This window comes from Sceloporus occidentalis, unplaced genomic scaffold, assembly GCF_023333645.1.
Source record: "Sceloporus occidentalis isolate IW3139 unplaced genomic scaffold, rSceOcc1.0.p SCAF_4, whole genome shotgun sequence".
In the NCBI taxonomy this organism is placed as follows: domain Eukaryota; kingdom Metazoa; phylum Chordata; class Lepidosauria; order Squamata; family Phrynosomatidae; genus Sceloporus; species Sceloporus occidentalis.
This window is the reverse complement of record NW_028316984.1, coordinates 176,937,447-176,959,550: the sequence shown is the minus strand read 5'-3', so window position 1 is coordinate 176,959,550 and position 22,104 is coordinate 176,937,447. Positions and strand designations below refer to the sequence as shown.

General features: G+C 41.9%; 1 protein-coding gene across 3 annotated transcripts in view; it reads left to right on the top strand.

The window, feature by feature from the left end:
- ITPK1 (inositol-tetrakisphosphate 1-kinase) overlaps positions 1 to 22,104 on the top strand; it is a 184,068-nt gene that overhangs the window by 24,012 nt on the left and 137,952 nt on the right. The window contains exon 2 of one of the 3 annotated variants that reach the window (XM_089522430.1): positions 4,676 to 4,810. The exons of the other annotated variants lie outside the window; for them this stretch is intronic. The gene's annotated coding sequence lies outside the window, so the exon portion shown is untranslated. The remainder of the gene's footprint in view (positions 1 to 4,675; positions 4,811 to 22,104) is intronic. 3 annotated transcript variants of the gene reach the window in all.

Genomic DNA, 22,104 nt, shown 5'->3' with positions numbered 1-22,104 from the left:
ACCATTTTAGTCGCCCTCCTTTGGACACGCTCCAGTTTCTCAATGTCCTTTTTGAATTGTGGCGCCCAGAACTGGACACAATATTCCAGGTGGGGCCTGACCAGAGCAGAATATAGTGGCACTATTACTTCCCTTGATCTAGACACTATACCTCTATTGATGCAACCTAAAATCGCATTGGCCTTGTTAGCTGCCGCATCGCACTGTTGACTCATGTTCAACTTGTGGTCTACTTGGACTCCTAGATCCCTTTCACATGTTGTCTCCTTAAGCCAGGTGTCCCCCATCCTATATCTGTGCATTTCATTTTTTCGCCTTAAGTGCAGTACCTTACATTTCTCCCTGTTGAAGTTCATTTTGTTAGCTGTGGGCCAGCTTTCTAAAGGGGGTTTCTGGGAGTGTGTGCCTTGCCCAAGGTCACCCACTTGGTTTCCATAGCCAAATGGGGAATCAGACTAGAAATCCTAGAAACTTACCCCTTTAGTACAACTAGAGCATGATGTAAATCAGCTTTCTTCTACCTGGGGTCTTCCAGGTATTATTTTTCTACAAGTCTCATCAACCTCACCCACCACAACAGGAGTTGTAGTCCAATACATCTGGAAGATTGTAGACTGAGGAGGGCTCATCTAAATCTGTATCTTTCAGTGTAGGAGCAGCTGCAATGGTGATGAAAGGTTTTGTGCTAGTGATAGAAATCGATGTGTCTTCATGTTGCTTTTGGGAAGCTGCTAAAGTTATTTCCCCCCCTTTTTTACAATGCTTTCTTTACTGCTTATATAAGTGACCTGTAACCATTTTTTAGCAGCAGATAGCTGCAAGTCTTTTTTCCCTTGGCTCTTATCAAGTCGGATATAAATGTGAAAGGTCGGAATTCCTGTATTTAATAGAAGAGAATTTCTCTGAGGTGAGTTAACACTGTGTCACAAGACAGTGGTCCCTGTGTTTATGTTTGTGTGTGTGTGCGCGCAATCTCTCACACACTGAAGAATGACCCAAATGAACTCAAATGTAGACCAAAAGAATAATCATTTCTCTATCAAATTCTTAAACTTCTCATTGTTAGAATATTTATAATGCCATGTTAGACTCATTAACAGGTAGTCAGAAATGCATAGGTGAAACAATCTTGAATAAATGAACTCTGTTCAGATAGCCGTGGTTTTATATTGACTTCCTCCATATCGACTTTTTATTATAATATATTCCTCAGAGCAAACATCTCACCTGGTTAAAACTTACTTGCCTGGTTTTATGAATTGCCACGCTTTGAGCTACAATTGGGCTAAAAAGGGACATGGTCTGCATATATAAACATCTCTTCATCAGCAGTTAAAAAAAGAAGTACAGCTGAATTATCTTCAGCAAGCTACTTTTCTGGGAATGAAGAAGAAGAAGGAGGGGGGCGGGAGAGAGAACATTATCCTGAATAATTTAGTAAGAGGAGGAAGTTTACAGAATTACCCAAGAATCTGTGGGAGGTTTCTTGAAGCAAAAGTATTCAGAGGTCAAGGGTTGTCAGGATTCCTCAACTTGCAGTTGGCATGTTGAAACTTTATGACCCTGAAGATATTAAAAGATATGTTCATATATGGCCATCCCACTTCCGCTATCCTGGTTCTTCAGTGCTGTGCCTCCATCATGCTTGGAAAGAAGTCCTGTCCTTCATTTTTCTTCATTTGTTTGTGTACCTCTCCTCTCCTCCTTTCCCAAGGCTGCAAAAAGGCAGTTGGAAGCTTCTATTTTTTTGTTTCTGCCCCCTAAAAACAGTGCTTACAACAAAAAGTAAAGTAAAATGTAAATAAAAACAAAGACTCCGTATTATGCAAATTTGTATTACAGTTGGCTCTTCATATTCCAGGGGGTTCCATTCCGGACCCCTCCACACAGATGGCTAATTCCATGGGACCTCAAGTCCCATTCTCCTCAATAGTGGCACAACGCAGTGGTGTTACTAGAATTGGTGTCACCAGTGCAGTAACTCATGGTGTCATCCCCCCCATTGATGTCCTCCCATACTACACCCATATGGAATTCCAAGTAATGTTTTTTGTACTAATTTAATCATAAATCATAATTCCCATATATCACTGACTCTAATGGTACTAGTTGTGACAAACAACTTAAAACTTATCTTGAAATTACAGTAGCATATACACAGAATTAATGTGTTTACTGTATACACTTGACTATAAGTTGATCTCATGTATAAGTCAAGGGCAGGTTTGGGGGCCATAATTATGGATTTTGATATGACCTGTGGATAAGTCGGGGGTAAAACTTAGGGGCCTCTTTAAGCAGAGGCTGGATGGCCATCTGTCGAGGATGCTTTGATTTAGATTTCCTGCATGGCGGGGGGTTGGACTGGATGGCCCTTGTGGTCTCTTCCAACTCTATGATTCTATGTAATGAGGGATGCAAAGGATGAAGCAAAAGAAAACAATGCAAAAGAACTTACAAAATTCCAGCAGGCATAACTGTTTGTGCTCATACTAAAGGCTGGATGGATGAGAGAGTAGAAGAGGGGAGGGATAATGCTTCCAGGATATATGACTTAAAATATAGTACTTACATTGACCCATGGATAAATCAACTCAGATTTTTTGGGTCAATTTTTTAACCTAAATTTCTAGACTTATACATGAGTTTATACAGTACATATACAGCATTCTCACTCCATATGCGGGCGTGCTGAATGCGGCTTCTGGTTTACGCAGAAATGGTGTGCGTGCCCACGGCATGGGCATGTTGTGCCGCTGTGAATACAAGCCCCATTCTATTGAATGGGGCTTGAGCTTACATGGTATTCGCCTTATGCAGAATGGTCCATAACGGATCCCCACATAAGGCAAGGCTCCACTGTACACAGTTTCACATGACTAAAGTGAAAATGTGATGTTGTTAAAGAAAATTTAATTTTTTTAAAAACCTGGAGCCTCTCCTTTCTCCTCCCATTGACCTTTACCCCACTCATACCATTCCTTCAGCATTTTAAGGGATATAGGCAAATTCCACAGCCTGTTTCTGCCAAAATACAGATGTTTGAGGAGCAGTGGTGTCACCCGCCCTTAGGGTGTCACTTGGTACATTCTGCACCCCTTAGTGATACCACTGCCATGACATGCACGTGACTGTGTTGGTGCAGCTGTCTGCATGTACCACCATTGAGGAGAATGGCACAGGCTGTCTGTGGATGCACTAATATGCAGATGGAAACCCACAGAAGAGAAGAGCTGACTGTACATAGTTTCAGTTGTACATGGCGATCTGCAGCCCCCATTGTTAGTTGTGTTTGCATACTCTCCCTGTCAACATCCAGTAGAAGCATACCATAGAATTGCATTGGAGGACCTAGAAAATGCCTAGAGAGAACACTTTGTCTTTCATTTCAGGTAAGAAAAGTAGGGTTCCAGATTATATGCAAGTTAGATATTATGGAACGGATGCCTTGCAAGGTCTGACTGTACCATTAAAACAGAAAAGCATGTTGAAAATACTAGAAAGGGAGGCTGTGAGCTCCAGATTTGCTTCAGTTTGTTCTTGGAATGGTAAACCATGGTCAGTCTCTTAGAAGGAATAACACTGATGTATACTGTATTTAAATTTTTCCTTATGTGTTGATATGGTTGCCAGAGTGCATGGAGAAAGCTCTTGTTTTTTTATTGCTTGTATAGCAAATTTCAGTGGGTGTTGCTTATCATGCAACCAGGTAACAAGCAATACCTGCTGAAATTCCCATGTCTTCACAAACATTAAAGATCTAGGAGCCCTCTCAGTTTTTACTTAAACAACTAAAATGTGTTGCATCATTGAAGAGATCACTTTGTGAACCTCCATGGATTTGCACTTATATTGTCCTTTCAGAATAATCTTATTTTTACTTTTAACCCCCTTCCTTTCTGTCAGGGTTAAAAAAAAGTCCTCACCCTCATCATGGGAAAAGGTATGTTTTGTTCTTTTGTGCAAATAGTTACTTGCTTAATGAATCATTTTTTCAATATTTTCCAGGGAATTGTTTCTCTACAAAATGTTCCATAATTATATTTTAGGCTAATAGGGTTGTAGAGATTTTTTCCCCAGGGGGATGGGGGTGTAAGGAGATGATGGGATCTTCCAGAGTTTTCTCTCAAACATCGCAGCTCCTTAACCCTCAAAATTGTCTGCCCCTAATGTACAGCCTCATCTTGAATGTCTGCATATCCCCACACTCCATTCCATCTGAATACATTGTTTAGGCAGATTGGCCTATATCAGGGGAACTGTGTTGAACTGTAAGTCCCAACTCTCTTAGTCAGCATAGCCAACAGTAAGGAATGCTTAGAGTTGCAGTCCAACTCCAGAGAGCCACATAAATCCCACTCATTTTACTTGTCCCAATTTTGTTGGACCTATTGAATCAATGGAACCTACATTATTGATTTGTTTACTGAATTCATTGGATCTAGCCTTATTGAAAGCAATAATTGGATTGAAGCCCATGACTTCAGCGCTAATACAGGTTATGGTTTGGATCCACTCCTCCTTTGGCCAATAGAGTTTTCTTTGCTTTTTATTTTGGACTGCGTGCTCTTCTTTGGCTCTTTTCATAGGGTAGCTTGACTGATATTAAATGACTTGCCAGTTTAATTCTTTATTAATGGGAATTTTCCATTGAAACACACTGTCTTCATCCTAGCTGTGCCTATGGCTGTAATCACTTCTCTTCTGAACTTCACAACAACTGTCATTTGACCTATTCGAGTATGAACATGTGGTGCTTGTACTACAGTGAATCATCCTCTTCCATTCTTCCTTGAAACTCTGTAGGGAGGTAAGACACAAAGAGATTAGGCAGACCACATATCTTGGTTAATCATTGTATCTGGTTCTTCCTGCACAGTGAAATAGGACAACCATTATGTCTATGCTTTGTGTCTCCTTATAGAAAATAGAAATTATCTTAATGCAATCTCTGTTGAGTTTGGTGAGAACTGATGGATTTTCTAAAGGAATTTCTGTACCCGCTTTCTGAAACGCATCAAATGATATGTACAAAAAATAACAATACAGTAAAAGCCAGTATGATTTAGTGGTTTGAGTGTTGTACTATGACTCTGGAGACCAGGGTTTGAATCCCTACTTGGCCATGGAAACATGCTAGTGACCATGTGCAAGTCACACTTTCTCATCCTCAGAAGATGACAGTGGCAAAGGCAAATCCTCTCTGAAGAAATTTGCACAAAAAAAAAAAAAAAAAAAACCCGTGAGAGGGTTCCCATAAGTTGGAAATGAAGGTACACAATAACAACAACAAACAACAACAGAAAATCCCATCTAAACAAAATAAAGCAATAGAAGCATTAAAAACAATTAATTCATAAAGCCAAGAAAAAATGGGCCACAGTTCCAGCAAGTGTGTCTTCCTAAACTGGAAACAGCAGAAGAGAGAGCATCCTTCCTTAGGTGCTCAGCAAGTGGAGCTCCATTTTCAAAATGGCCTTTCCTGCTGATCGTAATAACAGAGAAGGCTGATGCCTGAGGGTGTAGCCACGCTGCAGAATTAAAGCAGTTTGACACCACTTTAACTGCCATGACTCTATCTTGGAGAACAGAGTTGTAGTTCGGTGAGGTTTTCAGCCTTGTTTGTCCAAGAAGTCCGGTGCCCTACTAATCTACAAGTCCCAAGATTCTGGGTCCTAAACAGTGGAGCATAGTGGGTCTAGGAGATGTCTCATCCATAATAATAATAATAATAATAATAATAATAATAATAATATATTTATATCCCGCCTCTTCCATTTGGGGATTGAGGTGGGTAACAATAGAATTTATGCAGTACACAATACAAAAACAATAAAACCCACAAAACCCTGACCCAGCACTCCCTCCCAAACTATAACATTGACATAATAAAACATGATTTAAATATATATCAATACTACAAGATTATTCTACAATCCGCGAATGACAACAAGGTATAATAAGAAGGACGGATGCAACCGGTTCTGTGTGGTTATCACTCAGAGAAGGCCTGTCTGCCAGAAGAGAAAGGTTTTTGTCGCTTTTTTGAAAGTCTCCAATGAGGATAATTGGCGAATCTCTTCCAGCAGGTCATTACAAGCTTTAGGAGCCGTAGCAGAAAAAGATCTCCGGGAGGTCACTGCCAGTCTGGTCTTTCTTGGTTGTAAAAAATTTTTCCCGGAGGAACGGAGTGTACGGGAAGGATTGTATGGGAGGAGGCGTTCCTTCAGGTAGACTGGATCCAAGCCATGTAGGGCTTTATAGGTGATATCAATACCTTGTACTGTGTCTGGAAGCTGATAGGCAGTTGGGGTGACTTGAGGGCAGTTAACAACAACAACAAAAATACTGTTTTTTGTTCCAAAAACCTTAATGCAGTTTGCAGTACTGCATATTTTAACGCACCAAGGTGAAATAAAGTTAAGTAATAACTATATTAAAGCAATAGAACAAAACAAAAATTATTAACATAACTAATTCACCAAGAATACAACTATCCAGCTATGGCAGTTGTAGTCCATTTTATGAGGGAGTATAGATTGGGAAGGTTGATATAAAGTACTAGGGGCAAGCAATTTCCACTTAATCAAACATGATCATGTTAACAAGTGTTCTTTTTCTTGATAGCATTGCTAGTAAAACTAGATTTTGTTCAGCCCAGTTAAGAGCTTCACTTTTGTCTCATTTAGTTTAGCACTTAGTTTCATTTTTGTTTTAGGTCAGTGCTCATGTCTCTTAAAGGCATGTGTGGTTTGCAAACTTGACATTTTGTAGTTCTGTTTTTAAAAAACACACAACAAAATCAGCTTACTATTATTCCATAGTTTTGCTAATGTGGTTACAGCTGACCTATGGAACAGTGTTATTTTAGGCTTCCCCTACAACCAGAAAAATGTGTCTACTACAAAATGAACGGAGTTTCATTAAAATGTATTTCATGCTTCTGTTATGGAGTTGTGTGTTTGCATCTGTTTGTTTGTTTGTTTGTTTTTCATTTTGTGTAGAAGGTGAGATGAAGATCTATCACTTTGTGACAATCCACACCAATTCTCTTGCAAGGCCAAGAGACTCCTCTTTGACTTGGCATTTTCGTTTTGGGGGTCCTGTGTTTGATGTTGAAGATGAAGGAAAAGAGTCCAGTCAGAGTAGGGAGGTGTAGTTGCTGTGGGAAATAGATGTGTGGACCCTTGGCCACAATTATTTTTATAACGTGGGCAAGCAGATTTTCCATATGATGCCCCTTCCAAAGGAGGGCAACTTGTTCACAACAGCAGTTGCTTCACACTGGACCAGATCCTTGCCTTTTTTTCTTAATCTTGCCCAAGTTGCTGAGGGTGAAGGATTGAGCAGGGAAACTAAACATTCAGTTTCTTTCCCTCCTTCATTGCTACTTCTTTTTCTCACTGCAGCTTAGTGATTACACTGCAGCAAGAGAAAGAGGAAGAGAACATGTTGGCAGATGGCAAGGGATGCAACTTAGAGCGCTCAATCTGTTCTTTTTATAAGCGCTAAGTTCCACCACATAATTGCAGGCATTGGTATAGAATCCAGGGGCTGACAGCGGGTGAAGAGAAGAGTAGGTCCAGATCTTTCTAAAATATACCTATGTATTTTAAAACCCATTAGGATGGACTGTTTTGTTGGTTCCTTCTAGCCAGATGTATCTCTGGGAGTGGAGCTCAAGTTAGCTGGCAACAAATAATATTTGGATGTCCAGGATCAGTTCTTAATGCTTTTTACTATTTGAGCGAAAGAGGTACAGTTCACTGTTTAGTGGATTAATGCTGTTTTTCCCATAGTAGCTTGCTTATGGATACGTACACGTATGTATGTATGTATGTATGTATGTATGTATGTATTTACTTCTAGAAGCTTTGTGTTGGTTGTCTTTGGACAATCCTCCTCAGAAAAAGTGCTGAGAAGTCAGTTGCTGTTTTAAAAAAGAGTATGCTAAATTTCTCACAAAAGTAATTTATTCATGTGCATGAAACAGTATCCCAGCTTTGTAGACTGCCTTTAATACTGATATGGAATCTAGTTTTAAATTTCATTATTCTTTTGCATGTTTATCTGTGTGAATAATAGACGGGATGGGGATAGAAACGAAGTTTACCACACACTGGAATGCCGCCGCTGCCGTCGGGCATTCCAATTGCGTCCTACATCTGTTCCAGAGGGCGCCATTTCTGAGAAGTGTTCCAAAACTCTGTTTCTAGCCCCATCCCGTTCTCTGCGCGCCCCCATTTTAGAACGCAACGGGCTCGTTTCAGGGCCCGTGCAATATTCTTCAAAGTAACATAAAACATCATAGCCAAAATGACTATCTTAAAAATGGTGCCAGCATATCCACATTAAAAATCAGTATGCTAATTTGGCAAAATGGCTTCACATAGTTTGTAAATTAAAAAGGAAGGCTTAATCTTTTACTTCTCATTGTCACCCAGGAAAAGAGAAGCAAAGCTGTTAGCTTAAGGAAGTGTGGATGTGTTTCACTAAAATGTTTGTCATGTCACACTTTTTAAATCTGCTTTAAAAGATGTTTCCATGAGTTAAGTGACTATGGATCCAATAAAGAAATGTCTGCTAAAGCACCAGTCAAACACCATTTCTTCTTGTGCTACTGAAGAACAGCTTATCTTTCTTTGTCCTAGGGGAAGTAAAATAAACTCTTATAGGATTTTTGCCCAGTGTTCAGCAGTTAACATTTTATTTGTTGCACATCTATAACATTCTTATTCTGAGAAACCTCTTGATGGCTGGACTGTTGAAAGAGCATTGTATGTTTGCAGTACATCAACAGAAGTAGGGATAGTGGGTTGTATCCTGATTTGGATGTGTGCAACTTGGCTGGCTGAAGCAGATTTTCCTGTCTTTATTTTCCCCATTCCCCTGAAAAAGTTACAGGGAAGTTTGGGAGAAGCTGGTTAATGGATAGAATTGAACCCTAGTTGGATACCAGGAGACCAGAGTTCAAAATCTGCCTTGGCTGTAGAAAACTACTGGGTAAGTCGTGCTAACTACAGTCAGGAAATAAGACTAGGAATGGGAAGGGCAGCTATGGAGGAACTAGAAAAAACTATTGAAGAGTAAAGATATACAGCTGAGCACAAAAGTTAGAATTGTCCAAACCATTGTATTCCCCATCACTATGTATGGATGTGAGAGCTGAACAGTAAGGAAGCAGACAGAAGAAAAAGCAACTCATTTGAGATGGGGTGCTGGAGAAGAGTGCTGAGGATACTGTGGACAGCCAAAAAGACAAACAGATGGATTTTAGAACAGATCAAGCCAGAGATCTCATTAAAAGCCAAGATGATAAAATAGAGACTGATGTACTTCGGCCATATAATGAGAAGGCATGGATCCCTGGAAAAGAGAATAATGCTAGGAAAGGTAGAGAGCAGAAGAAGGAGAGGAAGACCACATGTCAGATGGATTGACTCATTCAGGTTGATGTGGGCATGGGATTGCAAGAAATAAGCAGTGACGTGGAAGAGAGAGGTTCTTGCCATGGGTCAAGGTTGACTCACGGGCAGTTAACAACATGTCATACTCTCTCAGCCTTAAGAGGAAGACATTGTTGAACCTCCACTGAACCAATGTTGCTGAGAAAACACCACCACACATCAGAAACAACTTGAAGGCACACAACCACCACAACAGCCTACCTGTTCACCATAGAAGACAGATCTTCGATAAAAAAATGTAGTGTCTTGCCATTTCCGTTGTGTGCTGGAACATCTTAGAAGATTTATCGATTGTCATGTTCTTCACTAGCTACTGTTAAGGGTGCATTGGGAAACATACTATTATCAGACTGACTAACAGTGACAGTAGTGACTGGAAAAAAAATGAATGGCAAGCCAAAGATTTTTCAGCTTATTTCTAGGGCCAAAGAATTTGAGTACTGAAAAATAAGAATTGTTGTATAGAATATTTCTCTCTCCCTCCATCCTCTTGCAAAATACATCTATCATAAGTCTGGGCTGTTTTGAGGCATTTCATTTTTCGGAGGAAAATCTATGGTATGCAAGGAAGGGTGATAAATCATTTCTAAACAGCCAAGTCTTCTAGTCAGCTGGGGTAATGATCAAGAGTACTTACAAAATTAATCCCCTGGATTGAGGATCATGAGTCAGCTCTTCCCTTTATGATGTCTGATAGCATGGCAGGTCTACTTTCAGATTTCTTGATGCATTGCCACCCCCACACATGCTAGAGAAGCCCTTAAAACTGAATACTAAAGTTCCTGGTTTTTTTTTTTTTTAAAGCAAGGTTTACGTAAGTTCACTGAGACAGAACATGCATTGATGACTAAATACTGCAAAACCCCTCTAATCTAATGCAAAAACAGGAAGACTGCAAGTAACACAAGTTCAAAAGGAAAAGGATTATAATGTCTGTGCTGAAAGGCCAAATTCTCTATTGTGGCCTAGGAAACCCTGATTCTTTAAGAATGTTACTTCTGATAGTATGATATGCATCCACCTCCTAAAAAGTTTGTTTGTAGCAATGTTTGTGATTGTAAAATGAATGTTTTACTCAAATTCACCTAGCATTTTCCAACTAAATTTTATTATCTGGTAATATATGTAATCTTCAGTGTAGAAAAAATGCCACTGACAAAAGTATAGATGAATGCTGCATTATATTAAATTAGACTATTATATTAAATCTCAGTCCAAGGCTTTTTTTCACAGTTAGTTGACTGATCCTTTCCTTAGTGGGAGATGCTGTGGGTTATACCAGGGTTTTTTTGTTTGGAAGATGTTTGCCCTTGGTCTACCACAAAGTTATGATCCCTTCCTAAAGCAATATGGTCTGAATATTTTCCAATGAAAAACAGTTAAAAAAACCCAACATTATACCAGGAAGGTACCGTTCATATTTGCCGAGGTTCGTGCATATGCAGTAGTTGTGTGCTTTAAAGTTGTTTCTGACTTACGGTAACCATAAGGTGAACCTAGCACAGTGGGGTTCTAGGGCTGAGAATGCGTGACTTGTCCAAGGTCACCCAGTGGGTTTTCATGGCCAAGCAAGGAATCAAACCCTGGTCTCCATAGTAATAGTCCAACTCTCAAACCACAATACCAAATTGCATATATGTATATTAATATGATATTGTCCTCATGTACATTTGTAAATGCAGTCATTATTCCCAGTGGGCATAGACCCACTGAATCAATGGAACTTAGATGAATTTTGATGTACCTGATTCCCAGTGGTCCATTGGATCTACTCTTACTGGAACGAACAGTTTCATTTAGTTAAAACCAGATAAGTGAAATGAATTAATATAGGCCCATTCTAGACAGGCCTTTAATACGCCCCTGTCATGTGCTAGGGGTTGGCCGAGGACCTAGTGTCCATACCGGCCTCACCCCTAGCATGTGATGGGGGCGTAAAAATGGCGGCGCCCTATACACATGGGCCCCGCCATTTTGACGTGCCGGACACTTAGCGTCCGCACGTCCCCCTGCGCTTGTGACATCACGAGTGTGCCATTTGTGCACTTGTGCGTCGTAAGTGCGACGCAAAAAGAAGCCGCTTTTTGCGGCTTCTTTTTCCGCCACTGGGAAGCCTCCCCGTTTGGAGGCTGAGGCTTCCCGGCGGTGGAAATGGAGGCGGCAGCAGATCACCCTTTTTGGGCGGTCTGTAAATTGCTATAGTGTAGACTGGAAAAGAATTTAAGTTATTTCAGGAAAATAATTTAAGCTATCTCACAAGTGGTCACAAGTGTTAGTGTTTCTGCTTAATCATTTGGCACTTCCAGCATTATAGTAAAGCAGGTTCATATTGCCATGGCATAAATCTTGAGGGAGATGTATTACTCTACACAAGCCCTGCACTGTACACAAGCTATGGACTACAAATCCCATAATCACCCAGTTATCAGATGTGTGCACTCTCGGTGCATCAGAACCATGTTGGGGGAGACTGCCCTGGCTGATTGTACTTACTCTGCCTCCTCTCTAATACTTTGGGTAGTTCATTGTGAGAATACAGAATCATGCCATTACTTCATATTACTATTTCAGTAATACCATTGCTGTGTGAAGTCTTGCACTGAAGCTTGGCTATCAGGGCTTTTCTTGATACTGTGGGAAGAAACAGGCTGGCACTGGACAGTATTACTCAGAAAGATGGTTCTGAGTCTAATCCATAGCAGACTGTTCTTGTGAACAGATGTAGGAACGCAGTTTTCCAGACTGCTTCCCCTTTAGCTACACCCCTGCCTGTCAGTTTGGGAAATCTATCCTGAGGAAATTTGTTGAGTACTACTAGAAGCAGGCTATCTCAGAAGATTTTAAAAGGTAAGTGATTTGGAGTAGAGTTTTAAAAAAATAATAATTTAGGAGAGCAATGAATTGGATATTTTTCATTTTCCAGTTCAGTGATGGGTATTCTTGTACAAACAGTATTTTATCCAACCTTAACAGTTAATAGTAGGCTCCCCCCACCCTTCATTTGACTAAATTAATCAACTGAATTAAAACCACTGATGATTCTGATATTTCAGGCTTTCCCAATAAGGTGCCCTTCATATGTTTTGAATTTCTATCAGTGCAGTCAGCATGGTCAATGGTCATGGAAGATGAGCACTGCAGTTGAAAATATTTGAAGGGCACCAGGTTGTGGAATGCTATATGTAGCATGTCATGGTTGGTCTCACTCCTGCCCCAACATTAGTGATCCATAAAAGTCTAGATCTTAGAAAAGTATCTTCAGAAGGAGTGGAGAAAGTATAACCCCAATGTCTTTTTGTAGCCTCCCCAAACTTACAGACCCTCCCCTTTACATTTTTCCATGTGACTTTTCATTCCAAAATTGCCCATGCAAAAATGTGGAGGTTTTACTTCCCTTACCCCAGTGAATCCTGCATCTCTTTCAAAACTGTACAAAATAGAAAACAGGAAGTGACTTCATATGAAGTCTGTGGCATAGAGAACATGGGGTGTGGTGTCATTAATATATCAGTGTGCATAGTTTTTGTGTCTCAGTTATATCAATTTCAGCAGTGGTTATGACAACTGATGAAGAATATTGGGACGGTAGTGTTGGGTGATGGTTTTATTTGGAAATCAGATAAGATGGAAGATGACAAATGATGACTTGTGCAATTGGGGGAAGGATTGTTGGATGTGGTTGAGGATAACACTCACCCTGATGAATGAGGGTTCGTCATCTGGGTGTAATGCTGCATCTGACATTGTATCATATACTGTGTCAAATGCTTCTTTTCTTGGATTCCATTCTAGTAACTATGGTTGGGAGTGCCTTTTTATCAGCTGCAGCTGACTTGCTGATGTGTCCCTTCCCAAAGGACAAAGACCTTGACCGTTTTTTGGTAACTTCTCTAGTCCTCAAATTTGATTGCATGCATACAGAGCTGCCCTTTAAAAATCTGGAGCTAGAAGCAATATAGATGTTGCATCTTAACAATATCATGCCCCTTTCCCAGCCATTAGCATTTCTGGACAGGGCCTGTTCCAGTTCCTGTATGTTCTCTTCATGGAAGAGTGTTCTTTGCAATAACGATACATTGCAGTACTTTGGCTCTTCAGATCTCAGCAACTTTTAACCTGCACGGCTAGTGGCAAGTGATTATGGGAGTTGTATTTTAAAACATCTACAGGGCTAAAGCTTCCCCAACTTGGCTGTATGATGGTGTTGCCACTTTGCAGGGACATAGCTATGGGGTAAGGTGCAAAAATTCCCCAATAGGAATTCTGAAACTTTCATTCAGACCCCAAATTTCTAGCATTGTAGAGAGTAAGGCATTGCAAACTGTTCAAACCTAGAACTCTTATACAGTGGATCCTTGTTATACGCTGGGGTTTGGTTCCAAGATCCCCCGTGTATAACAAAATCCGTGTATGCTCAAGTCCCATTAAGTATAATGACATAGCAAAATGGTGTCCCTAATAAAAAATGGAACATCAAGGTAAATTTATACTTTTTTGGAACATTTTCAAACCGTGTATGCTTAAATCCGTGTATAAAAAATCCGTGTATAAGAAGGGCCGACTGTATGTGTTAGTATTTCCTTGATTACTTTGCCTGCATCCTTTGTTTTTATGCCTGAACAGTGTTTCCAAATGCTCCATTGAGGTTGCTTTACGTTATTCCAATGCCAGAAATGTGAGAAGAAAATTTCATTGGAGGAGGCAAAATTCCTACTTGGGGGACAATGCACCGCTTTCCCCTTAGCTATACCTCTACCTGCCACTTTGGGAAATCTATCCTGAGGAAATTCGTTGAGCACTACTAGAAGCAGGCTATCTCGGAAGTTTTTAAAAGACAAGTGATTGCTTTGGAATTGTGTGTTTTGTCATGGTGGCATAGCCTGTGTGGTTTCCTTGGTTGTTCATTTGCCTAATTTACAGCTGAATTTTGTTTAGGATTTTTATTTTTGTTGTTTTTATGGATTTTTGTAAGCCACTATGGAAAGGCAATTTATGGATTTTTAAAAAGAAGAAGAAAAAAACACCCCAGAATTCAACAGGTTTCTTATAGCCAAATTACTTGCAGTCTGCATTGCATAATTATCACAGGAAAAGCCTAAGGCTATACCCTGCACATTGCAGATTTCTAGGAATTATTATTATTATTAACCTTTATTTATAAAGCACTGTAAATTTACACAGCGCTGTACATACAATCTTTTAGTTAGACGGTTCCCTGCCCTCAGGCTTACAATCTAAGAAGACACGACACAAAAGGAGAAGGGAGTGGTGGTGGGGAATGGGATCAGGTCCAGCAGTTCTCCACCTCCGAGGCCTGGACCAAGGCAGATGGACTGGAGGAAGTGCTTCACTTCTTAATTAATGGTTAAAAGGAGGCTTCCTGGGTCAGAGAAGGGCTAGCCTCTGGGAATGCTTCTCTAAACAATATAGTCTTTAACTCAGTTTTGAAACTGAATGTCTCTTATCCTTGCAGCATATCAAACCACTGAATGTTGAGTTAGAGGGATGATATCAAGAACCTGTTTTCTGGTCCTTACTGGACCTGCACATTATCTTTTATTTATTATTATTAACCTTTATTTATGAAGCGCTGTAAATTTACACAGCGCTGTACATGCAATCTTTTTAGTTAGACGGTTCCCTGCCCTCAGGCTTACAATCTAAAAAGACATGACACAGAAGGAGAAGGGAGTGGTGGAGGGAAAGGGTAAGAGGTCCAGCAGTTCCTCTCTACCTCCGAGGCCTGGACCAAGGCAGATGGACTGGAGGGAGGGCTTGGCTCCAAAATGGAAGGTTAATCATTATCCAGGGAAAATACATACTCACAAGTAGGATAATACATATACAGTACATAGCAATACAGGAAATGGATCGATAAACAGCCAACAACAGAACATCAGATAGTAAGCGACAATTATGCGATGCCTGGGAAGGCTTCTCTGAACAGGATGGTTTTCAGCTCCGTTTTGAAGCTGGTTAAAGAAGTGATGGCTCTTGCTTGTGGAGGAAGAAGGTTCCAGGAGTGAGGGGCAGCAAGTGAAAAGGGGCGAATCCGAGATGGGGCAGAGGAAATCCTGGGCTGAGACAGGAACCCTTGACTACCAGAACGGAGGGCCCTGGTGGGAAGGTGAGGAGAAAGAAGGTCTGATAAGTAAGGAGGGGCCAGTCCATGGAGGGCTTTGAATGTCGACAGCAGGAGCTTATACTGAATGCGGAAAGGGAGAGGGAGCCAGTGAAGGGATGCCAACACAGGAGAGATGTGGTCAGAGCGGTGGGTGGAAGTGATAATGCGTGCAGCTGAATGCTGGACAGAGATTAAGGGACGGAGGTGAGAAAAAGGAAGACCAGCCAGGAGGACATTACAGTAATCAAGTCGTGAGACCACTAGGGCATGGACCAGGATCTTGGCAGTAGAGGCGGAGAGATATGGTCGGATTTTGGCAATATTGTACAAAAAGAATCTACAAGCCTTGGCTGTGGTCTGGATCTGAGGGATACACGACAGAGAAGAGTCAAAGATAAAGCCAAGACTGCGGGCTTGCTGGACTGGTTGAATGGAGATGTTGTCCACAGAGACAGAAAAGGAGTGTTGAAGGTTGGGGTTAGGAGGAAAGACAAGAAGCTCCGTCTTGGACATGTTGAGCTTCAACCGCCGATGGCGCATCCACTGCGAGACAGCTGTAAGGCAAGACGAGACTTGCTGTTCAAGCCTTGGAGAAAGGTCAGGGGCAGAAAGATACAGCTGGGTGTCATCAGCATACAGATGGTAGGAAAAGCCAAAAGAGCTGATGAGTTTTCCTAAGGACAGTGTGTAGAGAGAAAATAGAAGGGGACCCAGAACAGAGCCCTGGGGAACTCCAACAGATAAGGGAACAGGAGAAGAAGTCTGACCCCCTGCAACTACTGCAAAAGATCTGCCAGACAAGTAAGATCTAAACCAGTCGAGAACAGAGTCTGAGAACCCAAGGTCAGAGAGTATGTCAATTAGGAGACAGTGATCAACAGTGTCAAAGGCTGCAGACAAATCGAGAAGAATGAGAACAGAGTAAAGGCCATTAGCCTTGGCCTGTAAAAGGTCATTCGAGATCTTAGTGAGAGCTGTCTCTGTAGAATGCCTTGGGCGGAAACCAGACTGAAAGGGATCGAGAATGGAGTTGGCTTCAAGAAACTCAAGACAGCGCGAATAGACAACCCGTTCCAAAACCTTAGAAAGAAAGGGGAGAAGAGAAATCGGACGATAGCTAGACAAGGAGGAGGGGTCAAGAGAAGGTTTTTTCAGAATTGGGGAAATGAGAGCATGTTTGAAGTCCGAGGGGAAGGAGCCTGTAGAGAGAGAGAGATTGAAGATATGGAGAAGCGAGGGCAGAAAGGAGGGAGCTATAGAGATTAGAAGACGAGTAGGAATAGGATCAAGAGGACAGGTAGCAGGTTTGGAAGAGTTCAGAAGTGTAGAGAGTTCATCCAAAGAGGCAGGAGGAAAGACAGAAAATTTGTTAGGCGAAGGCGATAGAAGATTAGGAGCAGAAGAATCAGGAGGGACTATCTCAGAGCGAATAGTGGTAATCTTAGAGATGAAATAGTTAGCAAAGTCATTAGGAGAGAAAGATGAAGAGACAGGAGGAGAGGGAGGTTTAAGCAAAGTATTGAAGGTGGAGAACAAACGCTGCGGGCACCTCTCATTGGCAGAGATCAATGATTTGTAATAATTCTGTTTTGCCATAGAGAGGGCGCGTGAGAAGGAAGAAAGAACAAATTTGAAATGGATAAAATCAGCCCACTTTTTGGACTTTCTCCAAAGACGTTCGGCCGCTCTAGAGCAGGACCGGAGAAACTTAATGTTGGGGGTAAGCCAGGGCTGAGGTCTAGTCTTGGAGGAAGAAGTGTGTACAGAGACAGGGGCAAAATGGTCAAGAGTTGAGGAAAGAGTGGAGTTAAATAAAGACATAGCTGAATCAGCAGAATCCCCGAGATTTAGGGAAGAGAGAGATGAATCCAGGGTCAGACCAAGATGGTTAGAGTCAACAGATTGAAGATCACGAAAAAGACGTTGAATAGTATGGCGAAGAGGAGGAGTATAAGTGAGAGCAAAGGAGATTAAATGATGGTCAGAGAGTGGAAAGTCAAGTGCCAGGTAGTCAGAAATGGCGCAGTTTGCAGCAAGAACTAGGTCAAGACAGTGACCAAGAGAATGAGTTGAAAAGTTGGAGTGTGGTTGGAGGCCAAAAGAAGCTAGCAGAGAGTTAAAGCGAGATGTTGTAGGGTTATTGGAATCGTCAACGTGGATATTAAAGTCACCTAGGATCAAAGTGGGGACTGAATCCGAAAGGAAGAATGTCAGCCATGATTCAAAGTCAGATAGGAACTGGGTGGCAGAACCAGGAGGGCGATAGATGACTGCAACCCGGAGCTGTAGAGGAGAAAAGAGTCTAATAGGATGAAACTCAAAGGAAGAGAAATGATAGCTGGGGGGAAAAGATAGAACTTGAAACTGGCAGGAGTTAGATAGCAAGATACCAACCCCTCCTCCTCGACCCTCAGGGCGGCTTGTGTGCGTGAAGGAGAGACCACCAAAAGAAAGGGCAGCAGTCCTCCCCCCCCCTTTTTTTTTTTTTGGTGGGCATAATAAAGGATAGCTGATCTGGTTCAGTCATCTACTTGTTTTTGCAAAGGCAAAACAGTGCGTTTCAAATAGACGGAGTATAACATTGGAGCTGCAAAACAACTCTTTTAAGGATTTCCCAGCCAAAGTAAAATAAACATTAAATATTTGCCTCTTGCCTCATTTGTTCTCTATGGATGTAGCATTTCAGTAAAGCTTTTGACAAGATCACCCATGATATTCTTGCAAAAGAAAACCTAGTTAAATGTGGGCTAGATGATGCAACTGGATTTGTAACTGGTTGACCAGCTGGACCCAAAGAGTGCTCACCAATGGCTCCTCTTCATCCTAGAGAGAAGTGACCATTGAGGTGCCACAGGGTTCTGTCCTAGGCCCAGTGATATTTAACATCTTTATAAATGACTTAGATTGATGGAATAGAAGGCATACTTCTCATATTTTTAGATGACACCAAATTAGGAGGGATATCTAATACCCCAGAGGACAGGATCAGAATTCAAAATGACCTTAACAGATTGGACAGCTGGGCCAAAACTAACAAAATGAATTTCAACAGAGAAATGTAAGGTACTGCACTTAGGCAGAAAAAAAAAATGAAATGAACAGATATAGGATGGCTGACACCTGGCTTGACAACAGTACATGTAAAAGGGATTTATAAGAGTTTTAGTAGAGCACAAATGGAACATGATTCAATAGTGTGACAGGTGAAAATACAATTCCGGTCTGCATCAATAGGAGTATGGTATCTAAATCAAGAGAAATAATAGTGCCATTCTATCCTGCTTTAGTCAGACCACACCTGGAATACTGTGTCCAGTTTTGAGTGACACAATTCAAGAAAAGTATTGACAAACTGGAATATCTCCAGAGGAGGGTGACTAAAATGGTGAAAGTTCTGGAAACCATGCCCTATGCGGAGTGGCTTAGGGATGGGTATGTTCAGCCTGAAGAAGAGAAGGTTAAAAGGGGACATGATGGCCCTGTTTAAGTACCGTATTTTCCGGTGTATAAGGCGACTGGCCGTATAAGACGACCCCCAACTTTTCCAGTTAAAATATAGAGTTTGGGAATATACTCACCGTATAAGACTACCCCTCTTCCAAAGCACACCAAATACAAGTTAAAAAACCATCAGATTTGATTTCAATATGGTAATTTTTAATTCAAATGACATGCAGGTACTTAGCAGGAAACCTTGTTGTATACAAAGCCTGCTTGGATTAGTCAGCTCTCCCTGCTTGCCCAGCCCTCCCTGTCTCCAAGACTATCAGAGCGGTAGCTGCTTTCATACGATCGTCGCATACGGTGGAGATGCAGCCGCGGCTGTTTTTGAGCTCCCCCCACCATATGCAGCGACCACAGATTCTCCAGTTCAACTCAGAGGTTTCAGCACCTGCCCTATAAGATGACACCTGGCATATAAGACGACCCCCGACTTTTGAGAAGATTTTCCTGGGTTAAAAAGTAGTCTTATACGCCAGAAAATACAGTAGTTGAAAGGGTCTCATATTGAAAATGGAGCAAGCTTGTTTTCTTCTGCTCCAGAGACTAGGACTCAGAGCAGTGGATTCAAACTACAAGAAAAGAGATTCCACCTATACATTAGGAAGAATTTTCTGATGGTGGTGGACTGTGGAATGTGCTGCCTTGGAGTCTCCTTCTTTCGATTTTTAAAAACAGAGGTTGAATGCCCATCTGTCGGGAGTGCTTTGATTGTGTATTTCTGCATGACATGAGGTTGGCCTGGATGGTCCTTGTGGTCTCTTCCAACTCTATAATTTAAGGAACATTTCTAATTTTCTTACTTGCAGACAAGGGGAAGAACCACCATGGTGTAGTGGTTTCAGTAGTGGACTAGGACTCTGGAAGATGAAGTTTCCAATCATACTGTACCATGAAAACTCAGTGGGTAACCTTGAGCAAGGCACACTCTCAGCGTCGGAAGAAGGCAATGGCAAATCTTATAATAATAATAATAAATTTTTATTTATATACCGCCCTGTGGCGAACCAATCCGGGCGGTTTACAGCATTAAAATAACATACAGCATAAAAACAGTTTATTTCCCTCCCCCCTTAAAAAGTAATTAAACAACATATCTAATTTAAAACCACAATAACTAGTTAAAATAACAATAAATTAAACAAAATAATACCAACCAATAAACCACTGCAACTTCAGTTCTAAAGAAAAGGGGGCTTTGGAGACATTACTGAGGAGGGGGAAATCCTAAGATCCTGAGGCCGGGATATTTCAGTCTGGGAAGGCCTGCCTGAAGAGATCCGTCTTGACAGCCTTTTTGAAGCTGTCCAAAGATGTTAATTGACGGATCTCATCCGGCAGGCCGTTCCAGAGCCTAGGGGCGACAACAGAGAAAGCCCTCCGGGAGGTCGCCGCAAGCCTCGATTTTTGAGGCTGCAACAAGTTCCTCCCAGAGGACCGGAGAGCGCGGGGAGGATTGTATGGGAAGAGGCGGTCTCTGAGATAGCTTGGACCCAAGCCATTTAGGGCTTTAAAGGTAATAACCAACACCTTGTACTGGGCCCGGAAACCAATAGGCAGCCAGTGGAGGGACCTCAAAACCGGAGTGATATGGTCCCTTCTGGATGTTCCTGACACAAGCCTGGCTGCCATGTTTTGAACCAGCTGTAGTTTCCGAACCAGGCACAAGGGTAGCCCCATGTAGAGCGCATTACAGAAGTCAAGGCGTGAGGTTACCAGCGCGTGCACAACTGTCTCGAGATCCCTTGCTTCCAGAAAAGGGCGCAGCTGGCGTATCAGCCGAAGCTGATAACAGGCGCTCCTGACCGTCGCATTAACCTGATCTATCATCAGGAGCGACGAGTCAAGGAGCACCCCCAGACTGCGAACGCAGTCACTAGAGGAGAGTGTGACCCCGTCCAGGACTGGTGGTTGCAACCCAATTCTTGGTTTCGGGGCCGCTACCGTGAGCACCTCCGTCTTGTTCGGATTCAGCTTCAATCTGTTTTTCCTCATCCAGCCCATTACCGCCCGAAGACATTCATTGAGAGAAGAGATGCCATTAGAATTCGAGGCCGACGAACGAGACATGGAGAAATAGATTTGGGTGTCATCAGCATACTGATAGCACCCAGCACCATAACTCCGTATGATCTCACCCAGCGGCTTCATATAGATGTTAAACAACATTGGGGACAAAATAGCTCCCTGAGGGACTCCACAAAGGAGCTCCCTCTTTCTGGAGCTACTGTCCCCAAACAGCACCCTCTGGGACCTGCCTGAGAGGTAGGACCGGAACCACTGCAATGCAGTGCCTCCGATACCTAATCCCCCCAAGCGGTCCAGGAGGATGCTGTGATCTATCGTATCGAAAGCCGCTGAGAGGTCTAAGAGCACCAACTGGGTCACACTACCCCTGTCGATGCTCAGACGCAGATCGTCAGTCAAGGCAACCATGGCAGTCTCAACCCCAAAGCCTGTCCTGAAGCCAGTTTGAAATGGGTCTAGATAATCGGTTTCATCCAAGACAGCTTGGAGCTGAAGAGCAACCGCCCTCTCGATTACCTTGCCCAAAAATGGCAGCAAAGAAACAGGCCTGTAGTTGTTCATATCCAGGGGGTCCAGGGAAGGTTTTTTCAGAAGCGGCTTAACAGCCGCTTCCTTCAGACAAGATGGAACATGCCCTTCCCTAAAGGATGCATTGATGATATCCGTGAGGAAATCTTCTCTGAATAAATATGGATGAGAAAAGTTCAATATGTCTACCCATTTCGTTTGAACTTTGATCTTCATGTAGTCAGTCAGGCTGGTCCTAGTGAATCATCGCTGAGTGAAAACCATTTTATTGGTGCTGTAAATGGGTTTTGGGATAGAGCATGAGTGTGTTTGACTACTGGTTTGTTGTCATTAGTTCCTTTTGAAAGTGCAATAAAAACTGTATTATAAAGGGAGGGTAATGTCCAAATCTTTGGGAATGACTTCATGTTTGGTTATTTTTGCCTTTGTCATGTTGCCAATGCAACTATGTAGGTA